This window comes from Vespula pensylvanica, chromosome 25, assembly GCF_014466175.1.
Source record: "Vespula pensylvanica isolate Volc-1 chromosome 25, ASM1446617v1, whole genome shotgun sequence".
NCBI classification, from domain to species: Eukaryota; Metazoa; Arthropoda; class Insecta; order Hymenoptera; family Vespidae; genus Vespula; species Vespula pensylvanica.
The window spans coordinates 669,429-683,696 of record NC_057709.1 but is presented as its reverse complement, the minus strand read 5'-3'; the positions used below and the strand labels follow the sequence as shown (position 1 = coordinate 683,696).

Here is a 14,268-nt window from a genome sequence, read left to right as displayed (position 1 = left end):
GAGAGAGAGAGAGAGAAAGAGAGAAAGAGAGAAAGAGAGAAAGAGAGAAAGAGATACTTTATTGCCGATAAAGTCTAACGGTAAAATTAAAAGGTGGTGGTGGAGACAGTGGTGGCGAAGGGGAGGGTGGAGTGGGGTGGAGTTTGAAGAGAGAAGGAGAAGAAAAAAAAAAGAAATAAAACTCGAGAGAGTTGGTTTTTTTCCTTTGTTGCAGATGCTGCGGTCGGACAGAGTACCATCCTCTGCATCTGGGCGGCAAGATTGCACTCCGATTATGGTGAGTTAATCCCCCCTCTTCAAATAAATTATTTATGATGGTCGAACGTATTTCGAACGTACGATATTCGATTTATCTCGACCACGTATCACGAAACTTTTTCTACGAATTCCGAATTTCTACCGTCGGCAAAGGTTATAAATATTCGCTCGAAAACAGTACGATAACAAAATAAACCAAATAAAACGAAATCGAAATGATATAAAAATAAAATCAAAAAAAAAAAAAAAAAAAAACGAATAAATAAAAAGAGAAAAACAGGGGGAAAGCATAGGGAAAAAGAAAAGAAAAATTATTCGCTTGCTCGATTAAATTATTTAACAAATTTTTTAAATCGATTAATTTTTATTCGTTTATTTTAGCTTTTTGTTTTTCTTTTCCTTTTTTTTGTTTCTTTCTTTTCTTTTCTTTTTTTTTTAATTTAATAATCCTTTTTTAAACGAATTAGAATAGATTTTGACAATAGAATAAATATCGAGGGACCACTATCTCCTCGTCCACGAGCTACCATTAACTTATCTCGAGCGATACAAAATAAAAAAAAAAAAAAAAGAATTTTGTTATAAAACTTATATTTTATAAATAATTAACGCAACTAAACAATCAAAATCGACGAGTTACGAATGAAAAAACACGACATGTACATATACACATTAAACCTTAATTTTCTTCTTCCTTATTCCAATCGCGATATACTTATTTAAATTTTCTTTTCTTTTCTTAAAAAAAAAAAAAAAAAAAAAAAGAAAAAAAAATTCATAATTAATCTTTGCTCCTCTGAACGAACCAAAAAGAAAAAAAGAAAAGATTAAAAAGATAAATAAACACGTACGAAAAATAACAATAACAAATTTATTTACTCCTACGAATTATTATTAATCCTGATAGTATAGTACTTGACAGCAATTGCTTGAAAGATAGATAGATAGATAGATAGAGAGAGAAAGAGAAAGAGAAAGAGAATGAGACAGAAATAGTTGAGTGGGAGTAGGGAGGTGAAGGTAGTAGGGTCGATACGAGGGAATGAGCGTTAACGGAAGAATCATTGGCTGGTTTCCGGTTTAAAACCGTTTTGCCCTTGGCTTGGTAAATGGCCGACAAAACTCATCTTTCCCCATATCGTTCCTGAGACCCCCATTACGATCCTCGACTTTTCGATTCTCGATCCCTTAGGTACGACTGGTGATAGCCAGTTTTACCCTCGAGAACTAAACAAAGATAGGGAGATAGAGTGATAGAGAGATAGAAAGAGAAAGAGAGAGAGAGAGAGAGAGAGAGAGAGAGAGAGAGAGAAAGAGAGAGAGGGGTGATTCTTTTGATCTGGAAACAAAAGGAACACCCTTTTACGAACGATAACACCAAAAGCATGCCGTTGCTTGGTAACACGAAACGATCCTAGAACACGATACTCTTTCAACCCTTAGCAATTGTAGATTCTTTTTTTTTTTTTTTTTTTTAATGATCAAGTGTGTACTTTTTTTTTTTTTTTTAAATAGCTTTAACTTCGGTTTATATTTTTCATTCGTTCTTTATATTTCTTTCGTTTCGCGAGTATAAAATTATTCACCTCTGATCGAGCGATTTAGGGATTTTTTTCTTTTTTTTTAACATACACATATATATGTTTTATATGTATATATTATAGAGGGTAGGTTTGGTTAATGATATTTTAATGGATCATTTTGTTAGAATTATTAATGGTTTATGACAGCGAGTATTTTTTTTCTTTCTTTTTTTTTTTTTTAAATACCTTTTACCCTTCTCAACCTACATTCTACTTTTTTTTTTTTAACTGTCACGTTTCACGAGTAAAAAATTATTCACCCTGATTGAGCAATCTAGTCTTTTTTTTTTTTTTTTTTTTTTTTTTTTTTAACATACACCTACACTCGGAGGGCGGATTTAGTTAATTGGTTTTTAATCGAGAATTTTGTTTAGAATTGATTAATCGTTTACAAAGGCATCTTATTTATTTATTTTGTTTCTTTTTCGATTTAAAAAAGATTTTAATCTAATTCTAATTCTTATTCTAAATGGTCGTTCTAATTCACTCGTTTGGTATCATTCTGTCCGATATTTCAAGCAGTCGCGATCAAGCAGATTGTAATCCTGTAACTGTAATAATAACCTCAGCTACGTCATTCAAACCGGTAATTACCAAGGTCACCACCAAAGTCACCAATTCAGCGAGAACTTATTATTCGCGATGTAATCAGAATCGTGTCGTAACAGATATGGTAACACAAACTTACAATCCAATTATAGAAGACGGTCGTAATAATTTTGTAATTAAAAATCAATCGGAATGTAAACAGAATTAATTTGTTAATTCTATAATCAATCTCAATTAATAATCTCGGTTTTAATTCGTTTATGATATTATTAACAATTCGTACAGAAACAACAACAACAACAATAATAATAATTACAGTCGACTTTCAGTAATTAATTCGAATATAACATAATACAGAAATGATTTACAGTTACAATTTGATCGTAAAGTCAGAGAAAAATTTTTCAACATTTTTTTTTACAAAAATTTTATTCAAAACTCCGATCATTTAATTTTCATCCGTTTCTTTTTCTAAAATATAACTTCGTATTATTCAAAAACAGTCATAAAACAAAGATTAATCCCTGTATATCAAATATAATAACATCATTTTTCATCGTCAAACTTTGCTAATTTCTAATCAACAAAAATCGTACAACCAACTACAGCGCACGTTTACATTTCTAACAAAATTACATCATTACATCGTACCCAGTTTATTTCTAACGACAGTTTTATATTCCGCATGTGAAAGAAAAATAAAAAATGTAAAAAAATCGATGGTCTTTAGAGTCATCTGATATAAAAACAGCTGATCAAAAAGTTTCTTTAAACGTATGATAATCATACCTTTATTGAAACTTCACTGTTATACGTATTGAAGAAATAAAAACATATGCATTGTGAGAAACACTCACGTTAACTCCGATCTAAACATTTATTTCTCTCTCTCTCTCTCTCTCTCTATTATTTTTATTGTCATCTATCAGTCTGTTAACATCTGTAAAAAAAGAAAAACCAGGCCAAGTGGATGATTACAATTATTAGCAGTTTCATGATTTAATTAAACATTAATAATGTAACGATTGTTACATTCGAAGTAGGTTAAGTAATCACGCATATATATAAAGAAAAAGTAAATTAAACGATACAAATGATTGCTGTCAAGTAACCTCACTACCCCTTCCAAAAAGAAAAAAGAAAAAAGAAAAGAATTATTTTAACTAAACGTAGAAGAAGAAATTTACATTATCATAGTCACTATTGGAAACAGGCAATCAACGATCTTGAAATTTGCCTTGTCAAGGAATAATCCAGCATTCGGACTAATTAACGAGATTTTATGTGAGTGTGTGTGTATGTATATAAGTAACGATCTTTCACGGTTGACTATCAGTAAGAGTGGTTTATAATTTACGATTCATTTCTGGTTGCCCTCTCTTCAACTCTATACGTGTGTCTATGTCTGTGTGTGAACTTCGTTTACCATGGATAATTCGCAGACTCGAAGTATAATTTTTTGCTCTATAATTTCTTTCAGTATCAATTTGTTTCTTTTTCTATGTTCGTCTTTTTTTTTTTTGTTCGTTCTTTTTCATTTATTTATTTATTTTTTTTTTGTCTGGAACATCACAGGTGACACGTACAGCATCTTCCAATAAACGCTTGGCGTGTGATAATACAGCATGGTGTAATTTATTGCCACCTTGTTATTACACTCTATCTATCTCTCTCTTTCTCTGTTTTTCTTATTTATGTATATATACGTATTTATGTATTTATGTATGTATATGTATGTATATGTATGTATATGTGGTATCTGAATACATGCGTTATTATTTATCGCTATTCACTCGCGACCAATCGTTTTGATCAGGCCACTTAATAGACCGTACACATAGAGAGAATCGTTAAATCAGCTTGCGGCGGCTCTTTAAAATGCCATAGGAATATAATAATGAAGTGTCAAATCTGCTTTACTGCCACTTGTCGTTTGCTATTAACTCTTATGGTGTATATTTATACCCATAGGTATGTATATTTTATATATTACTTTGGATATATTTAGAAAAGTAAAATATGATGAATAAAACGAAGGAAGTTTTGTTATTTGAATTTCTTTCTTTCTTTCTTTTTTTTTTTAATAAATTTTATAATAATAATAATAATAATAATAATAATAATAATAATAATAATAATAATAAATGTATCAAATAAATTATTAATGTTGTTAATATTGTTAATAATAAATATAGAATGTATTTAAGTATTATATTAAATTATTAAATATTATTAATAATTATATATATATATATCGAATATTATTATTGGTATTGTTAATAATATTGAAAAATATTTTTAGAAAATTAACAGTAAATAACAGTAAATTATAATATTAATGGAATATAGAATAGAATTAATTGGAATATTAATAGTAAATTAAATTATTAAATAGAATCAAGGTTATCTTAACTTTACAAAGTTATTATTGATATATATTCAATTTTTAATATTACCAAATATACTATTTTGTATTTATATGTATATGTATATTTTTGAAATTATTTTTACACACACACGTACATATAATATTACATACACACACACATACATATATATATATATATATATAAATATATAAAATTATTAATAATATATTAATAAATATCTATAACAAGTTAACGAAAGCTAATTAAATGCATTTAGAGAATATTTTAAATAATACACAATATAATAAATGAAACTTATGGCTACTCATTCTTTTCATGACTCAACGACTTGGAATTTCACGACATGCGATACCAGAGCTCCGGTACAACCGGCACTTTATTAACATGGCACCGGTAACTCTCGCTGCATTAGAAATCTCTTTCCCTCTCTCTTTCTCTCTCTCTCTCTCTCTCTCTCTCTCTCTCTCTCTCTCTCTCTGTCTCTCTCTGTCTCTCTCTCTTTCTCTTTAATACGGGATACACAAGATAAAAAGAGATAGATATAGATGGTTTATTAATGCTATTTGGGCAAAGACGACGATCGTAAGTTAACGCAATATAAATTAACGTAATATAAATTAAACGATGAGATATACGATTGAATAAATTAACGTATAAAAACACGTATGTAAGAATAAGAATGAGAGAGAGAGAGAGAGAGAGAGAGAGAGAAAGAGAGAGAGAGAGACGATGATATGTCTATTTTTAAGGCATACGATTAAACTTTGACCGTAGAACCGTTTGACCAAAGTTTTTTTTTTATTTACACTATACTCCGGATATTTTCTCGACAATAATAAAAAAGAAAAAAAAGTATATATATATATATATTATTTTATTATTATTATATGTATGTACTAATAATAATATATATATATGAAACATAGCAATTGAAAGAATTCTAAAATTTATATATATAAAAAAATATATACATATTCCATATATAATAAAATAGTATTATATATATATATATATATATATATATTAAATTATTAATATATATCATTAAAATGTAATAATTATTATCAAAAATAACACTAAATATAACATTGATAATTACTTTTATTAAACATAAAATCGTAATAAAATTATATAATGCTATTTAAAAATTAACAAAAAAAATTTATATATATATATATATATATACGTACATAAATATACACATATATATATATATACACGTAAAGAGAAATATATTCGTGAGGTATAGTTTTGTTGAAGGGCATCGTTCGTTGTACCTTTAACGTAGTTGCACGTATTATACTTCTCTCTCTCTCGTTCTCTCTAACACAAACCGGACAAAACCGGTCCTTTATAATTACAGAGTGTGCCGAGGCATCGCCATTCGCCAGAATAGAAGGGTACATACCCTGGATCACTAAATTCGCAGCCATAAGTTTTCTTTTCTCGTTTTTATTACTATTAGTAGTAGTAGTAGCAGTAGCAATAGTAGTAGTAGAGTATAACAAAGCTGCTTATTCGTCTAACTCGATGTACGTGTATGTGTACGTATATACATATATATATATTATATACATATGTATGTACGTACATTTACGTGTAGACATAACACTTTTTTTCTTTCTTTAATATTGATCTATAAATCTATAAATCATACGTAATAATAAACTGGCTGATAACTAATACATATATATAAAAACCAAAATCCAAATAAATAAATAAATAAATAAAAAAAAAAAAAAAGAATATTCGCAGGACTTCGTTTTATGGTCGATGACGTACGACGAATTGAAAACCCCCATAGCGAGATCGTATAGATCGGAGTTTATCTCGATAGATCTCGATCGTTTTCTCACTTTCTTTTTCTTTTGTTCTTTTGTTCGTTTCTTCGTCTTCGTCTTCGTCTTCTTCTTCTTCTTCTTCTTCTTCTTCTTCTTCTTTGTTCTTTTTTTCTTTTTCTTTTTTTTTTTTACCTTTCTTAAGACTACTTCGAGAACAACGGGCAAGTAGGTTGGAATATCCCATGGATCATAAGACTCGAGACCCGCCTAACTCATTAGTCATAATGACCGTTCGTTGTCTGGAATCAGGGATTTCGCCGCCCTGTAACTGTCCGTCAGAAATTTAAGAGGGGTAGAGAGGGAGAGGGATGAAAAGAGGGTGGTTTGAGAATCACGGAATTTTTTTTTTACCATTATTAATCTCGGCTACCGAATTTTTATCAACGATCTCAGCCTCCTCCATACATTCCTATTTATTTATTTATTTATTTATTTATTTTTTTAATTTTTGCATTTCTTCCTCTTCTCATAAAAAAAGAAAACGATTGTTATTACTGTTGTTACTATTATTGTTATTATTTTTTTCTCTCTTTTTTTTTTTTTTTTTTTTTTTTTTGGTACAATAATTTTCTTCGAACTATTTTTATTCTTTCTTATTTTTTTCTTTTGCGAGGATTCCATTTTGATTTTTAAGAATTAGATAAGTCCCTTTTCGTCAGAAAATTTGAAGGATTTTAAAGTGAGGAATATTTTTTTCTTTTTTTTTTTTTTAAATATAAAAAAGAAAAAATGAAGAGAAATGAAGTAAGAAAAGAAATTCATTGTTTCGATGTGTTCGTTGTTGTTTATTGGGGATGAAGTTGTGAAGGGACGATGTGTGGGGTATGTTTGCCCGGGGCCGGTTACCTCATATCGCATTTAATTAACCACCATATGTGGGCAATTAATTAAGAATTTCTTCGCATTATTGATGGTTTCACCCGAGGTGTCCATTAGTCGTTCGAACGCTGCAGTCGCCATTTTCGTAGCCTTCGTCGTTTTGCATACAAGAATATCCTTACTGATTTACGACACTGAAAGAGAAACGGAGAGAAAGAGAAAGAGAGAAAGAGAAAAAGAGAAAAAGAGAGAGAGAGAGAGAGAGAGAGAGAGAGAGAGAGAGAGAGAGAGAGAGAGAGAGAGAGAGAGAGAGAGAGAGAGAGAGAAAGAGAGAGAAAGTAAATCGTGAATTATGAAGAAAAAGAAAACAAACAAAAAGGAGAAGGAAAAAGAAAACAAACAAAAAGGAGAAGGAAAAAGAAAAGCAAATAATTTATTGCATAGTGATTATCGACAAATTATATTGAAATTAATAATCTTACGTTATCGTTTGTAATTAAAAATTCTGGTATATAAACATATGCGATACTTCATTTAATTTTTTTGTTTCAATTATAAATTTTGTCAATCAAATTATAATTTTCTTTTCTTTTTTATTTTTTTGTTTTCTCTGTCGCGTCCGACTATAAACATTTTCGAACGATTTAAAAATTGACTAATAAATAAAAAAGTTAGAGAGAGAGAGAGAGAGAGAGAGAGAGAGAGAGAGAGAGAGAGAGAAAGAAAAGAAAAATAATTAAATGATTAAAACAAATTTTTCTCTTCTATTATCAACCAAAAAAATATATATATACACATACACAAACATATAAAACGATCAAACCGATGAAATATAAAAATGTCGATGGAAATCCAATAGCGAAAATAATCGACTTTCTATTTTTATTCTTCTTTTTTGCGTGTGTGCGTTCGTTCAGAAAAAGTTCGATTTCGATCGAATATCTATATATTCATTTTAAAAGTTTGCTTTGAAATATTTTTCTAGTTGTCGTTATTGCGATAGTGGCGGTGGTAATAGTAGTAGTAGTAGTAGTAGTAGTAGTAGTAGTAGTAGTAGTAGTAGTAGTAGTAGTGGTGGTGGTGGTGGTGGTGGTGGTGGTGGTGGTGGTGGTTGTTATTGTTGTTATTGTTATTGTTGCGTTCGGTGGGATTACGAGTACGTCCGAACGAGACGTTCGGGTAGTAGAGTAGAGAATTCCATTGCGATCGAAGTTGCGCATACCGTTGCTCTCTCGCACGATAACCGGTAATAGGCTGGACGCGCGGTAACAGTAACAGTATAACTGACCTACAGACTGCCGTCAGCACTACTACCATCACACTACACAAGCATCGTTCGCTAACACACCTGGATGCTCCGTGAAACGAACGGATCGAGCTCTCGAAGCGTACACGCGAGAAACGCCAGGGAAATTTACGTTCGGTGCAATCGACCGATAATGCGAATCGTGGAATTCTCGATTGGATACGTATATGAGTATATATATATATATATATGTACACATGTGTGTGTGTGTGTGTGTGTGTACATATCGTTTAAATATATCGAGTAAGACGAGTTATAGTTCACCCTGTTTGAGTTACGATCGAAGATTGCTATGGATTAACCATGTTGATTTTTTTTCTTTTTCTCTTTTTTCTCATATTTTTTCTCCTTTTTTCTTTCTTTCTTTCTTTTTTCTTTTCTTTCTGTTTTTATTTTTTTTTTGTTTCTTTTCGTACTCAGAGAATCATTTTAACGAAAAATTCTCAAATGTATTAACGGTACACCGTAGGAATATCTTTGAAGAATGATTAATTAGAAGAGGGTAACTCGATTGAATATATTGATTTTATAAGATAGAGAGTTATTTTTTTATGAAAAATTCTCAAGTGAACTAACAGTACACCGTACAAAAAAAAATCGATTGACGAATGCCGATTTTGTACTGTTATACCGTTAAAGTATCATTTTAGAGAAAAATTCTCAAGTAAACTAACGGTACACCGTAGAAATATCTTGTAAGAATAAAGAATGTAATGTGATTTATTAGAAGGGAACTCGATTAGCCGTGTAATTTTTAAGTTTGAGAATGATTTTTATTAAAAATTTTCAAGTGTACTAACGTTACACCGTAGAAATATCACGGCACAGCGATTAAGAGGAATTTGTTATAATATCATTCGATTAACCGTGTCAATCCTTTGACTTAAAAAATTAATAAAAAGAATTAAAAAAAAAATTGTGTTTTCGAATTCTCAAGCGAACTAACAGTATATACCATAGAAATACAACGGCACAGAGATTAAAACTTTAATTAAGCAATTTATTCGAAGAGGACTCGACTAATCGTATAATAAGTGTTTTCATTTTAAAAACAATTTTTTTGTTATAAAAATTCTCAAGTAAACCAACGTTACACCGTAGAGATATCTCATCAAACCGATTATAATAACAATTTGTTATTCAAGAATACAATTAACTATATCAATCTTTTAACTTTGAAAATATAACTTTTTGTTTGAAAAATTCTCAAATGAACTAACAGTAAACCGTAGAGATATCTCATCAGATAGATTATAAAAACAGTTTGTCATTAGAGAATACAATTAACCATGTCAATCTTTTAACTTTGGAACTATAACTTTTTGTTTGAAAAATTCTCAAGCTAACTAACCAGTACACCGTAGGAAATACCTTCAGTGGAGCGATTAATAGTAATTTATTAGAACATAACTCGTTACCTAGCCCTTGTAACAGTCTCGATCGATTCGTTTATGTATATTTACTAGTACCATACTAACAGATGACCTAATTATTTACTTGTGCATGTCGGAAAGCTTTTGATACTCCGAATTCCATAATTTTCACACTTCCCTTAGAAGTATAATGTAATAGTCTCTAAGATAAATTTTTTTTCGCATTCTCATATGTTAGCAACTTTCAACGACACTATAGCGTATTCGTTAGGCTTTCTTACTCGTATAGTCGCATGCCTGCAATAATTGCGTTCTCTCGTAGCAAGAGAATAGTATAAAAGGACTGTGTGTGCAGTCTCCACTCGAATCGTTCCATTTGTGGATACGCACACTGTCTCTAACTATCTATATCTATTTCTATCTCTTTCTACGTTCTTTCTCGAACGGAATTTTGCAATTACCACGAGTTTCTGCTTCGAGTTCGAACTGATGACTATTATACACGGTAAATAACCTACTTTTAATAACCCAAATTTATCATTGCCATCAATAAGTCAAGAATAAAGTATCACTGAGAGTATCTCATTAAGTAATATCGTTAGATATCTTTGTAAATTCATGACGTATAATACAAGCTTACAAATTATTTTTTTTAGATCATAATTTACACGCGGAATCGTATTATTACATAAAATTCGATATAATTTTGAGATCTATGCCTGTATCGATTATCCCAAAAATTTGGTAAACTCCTAATTCTGAACTTTTGACGTATGCTCGAATATTTTCAAATTTTTAGATCATAATTTACATGCGGAATCGAATTATATCTGAATATCTTTGATATATATTTTTCAATGTTTCCGATCATTCCAAATTTCTATCAGATCGATCTATAGATCCTGATCCTGACTGGAAAACAGAGTTTGCGTGTATTAATGCCGAGCATGAGGTAACGGATTGTATGTAATCTACTACAATCGACTAGGATACCAGAGAAAATACCGTGGGACTGATCCAAGCTAACTGATCGAGGGATAAGAAAACATATATAGATATCTTATGTATGTGTGTATATATATATATATTTATACATATGTATGTATATATCCCAACTTCCTCGTTTCCTGTTATTTCTATTAAAATTAACGAAGGTACTTTTTATTTATCATTTTAATTTCATATTTATTAACTTTCTAAGGGCTTCTCAAATGAAACGATAGTTTATTCTCTCTCTGCAAATTTTATATATAATAATAATAATAATAATAATAATAATAATAATAATAATAATAATAATAATAATAATAATAATAATAATAATAATAATAATAATAATAATAATAATAATAATAATAATAATAATAATAATAATAATAATAATAATAATAATAATAATAATAATAATAATAATAATAATAATAACAATAATAATAATAATAATTTTGTGTAATTATCAATTTTCTTTTTGGTTAATAATACTCGTTCATGTTAATTGTTAATGTAATACGTTATTATTATTATTATTATTATTATTATTATTGTTATTATCTTTTTGTTTTTCATTCTTTTTTGCAGTAAAAAAGGAAAAATGTAAATTTCTTTCAACATTTAAAATGGAAAATATTCTTTTACATTGTGTTTATGCTGAGTGTTGGAGGATAAGAAAGGTGTTATATTCTTTCCTCGATGAAGTATGCATTCCGCATACTGTGATACGTGACATAATCGACACGACACGCGTGTACAATAGCACTATTATTCATGAACAATGTGATACATCAAGAAGAGGAGGTTCGACTGGAAAACTCAACGTCACTTCTTTTTTTCTTTTCTTTTTTTTTTCTCTCTCTCTCTCTCTCTTTCTCTCTTCATGCAATCCCTTCGATTGAATTTGAGGACAATGACTTCCTCTATCTCTCCGTCTTTTTCTATTTTTCTCAAAGACTATTTCCAATCTCTTTTTATAATTTTTCGATCGGGTACAGGATTGATCCCTGTAGAGTCGAAGATTTTCAAAAGAATATTTCTTTCTTTAAAGTTGCACGACGAATGAATTTCTAGGGTCATTCGATGTATCTTAGAGTCCACTCTCTATCTCCCCCCCCCTCTCTCTCTTTTTAGAAGATGAAGAAAGAAAAAAAAGTAAAGAGGACACATGTATTTTATTTGGAAAGTTTTCAGAGATTTCCCTTGAGGGTTTCCGAGTGACCTAAATAAGTCGTTGAATCTTCTCCAGGGACTCTATATCTTTCATACCGAATAGAGTAAGGGTGAAAAGAGAGAGAGAGAGAGAGAGAGAGAGAGAGAGAAATATAGAAGAGATATATATCAGAACGATTTGTTACAATTACATACCTGATGGTTCACACTTACCTAGACTACTACATATGTAAAAAGATAGTACTGCATCAAAGCAAAGATATTGGATGGTTGCCCAAAGCTTTCCCAAAGGAATATGAACGTCCTATCGGGCGTGATAAAATCTAAAATCCATTCCGCATACCCTCTACTTTCAAGATTTCACTATATTTTTATTTTTTTTAATCGGACATAACCCTTTCCTACAACCCCAATAAAAGGATAACTGTTTAATCAATTTTCTTTACGAGGTTTATTCGTTCAAAACGAAACGCGATTATTATTGGAATTAAACATTCACGGATCAATTTCGATCGTATCATTTATTTATTTATTTATTTATTTATTTTCTTTTTTGATGATTTTATTCAGTTTTATTTCTTTCTTTCTTGTTTTTTTTTTGTTCTCCTCCTGTAATTGTCCATAACTATTATACCTATTTTACGGTATTATTCACGAGGACGAAGAGAACGTGGTTATCTTCTTCTCGGAGTTTCAATTAGATTTGGTCATAATAATGCTTGGTCTGGATGGTTTGATGACCCTTAGGACCCCAGTAGAGAGGAGAAGATATCTACCCCGAAGGGTCCAAGCCTTTTCCTTCCACCTTCGTGATACCGAGTTGTTAGTCACGGTGTTTCCGGGTTGCAGGACGAGATTCTTTCTAGCGATCACGACGTGTCACGCCATTGCTCTCATCTCTCTCTCTCTCTTTCTCTCTCTCTCTCTCTCTCTTTCTCTCTTTCTCTTTCTCTTTCTTCTCTCTTTCTTTGACACGATTGTCCTTCTCTCTCTCTCTCTCTCTCTTTCTCTCTCACTCACTCTCTTTTTACATTGCACTGGTATACAGTCATCTATTTTAAACGACCATGTTCTACGGTCGCCTCGGGTTGATTCTTCAGCAATGTATCAGAGAAAGAGAGAGAGAGCGAGAGAGAGAGAGAGAGAGAGAGAGAGAGAGAGAGAGAGAGAGAGAGAGAGAGAGACTGGTTGCTACAATTACAAGTGCAATCCCTTCTCTTTATTTTTTGTTTTCTATTTCTTTTCCTTTTTCTTTTTTTTTTTTTTTTTATATTTCTTTTTCGTCCGATAGAAATGCGACGGTAGAAAAAGAATCGCACAATTTTTACTAGAACTCTTTCTTCCGGCGAAATTATTGTACTTGAATCCTTTTTCTTTCTTTTTTTTTTCTTTCGTTCGTCCGTTCGTTCCTTTCTAGACTTTTTTTTTTTTTTTTTTTTTTTTTGGTAGGGATTTCTTTTTTATTTCGTAGGCTAAATTTACACCGGAATTTTTTGCATTCTGAAAATCATGATTAGAATTTTCGTTTATCTTATTCTATTTTTTATTTTTTGTTTATTTATATGTTTAGTTTTTTTTTTTTTTTTTTTTTGGTAATTTGGAACGACGAAGCTTACATTAATATGTAGTATTTCTCCTGCTTAGAATTTTTTTTACTGGGATAATTCTTTTTTTTTTTTTTTTTTTGATGATTACTAGAATCATTTATTTATTTATTTTTTCCCTCTTAATGATATCTTGACTATGAGAAAAGGAAATGATTTTCCATCAAAATCAACGTGAAAGATTTATCCTGGTCAGAATATCGTTGAAGAAATATTTTTTCCCAGATTCATATTCCCAGAATCATTCTCCAATGACGGATTATCCTTAGAATTCTTTTTATTCGAATAACAATTCAACACGAACAAATTTTCTATCTCAAAACAACAAAAAAATATTAATCATTCAATCAAAATTATTATTATTATTATTATTATTATTATT

The 14,268-nt window shown here is 30.1% G+C and overlaps 1 protein-coding gene across 5 annotated transcripts in view; it reads left to right on the top strand.

Annotated features, from left to right (window-relative positions):
• Window positions 1-214: 214 nt before the first annotated feature.
• Window positions 215-14,268, top strand: part of LOC122637305 — an 80,457-nt gene continuing 66,403 nt past the window's right edge. For all 5 annotated transcript variants that reach the window (XM_043829325.1, XM_043829322.1, XM_043829324.1 and 2 more), the window contains exon 1: window positions 215-277. The gene's annotated coding sequence lies outside the window, so the exon portion shown is untranslated. The remainder of the gene's footprint in view (window positions 278-14,268) is intronic.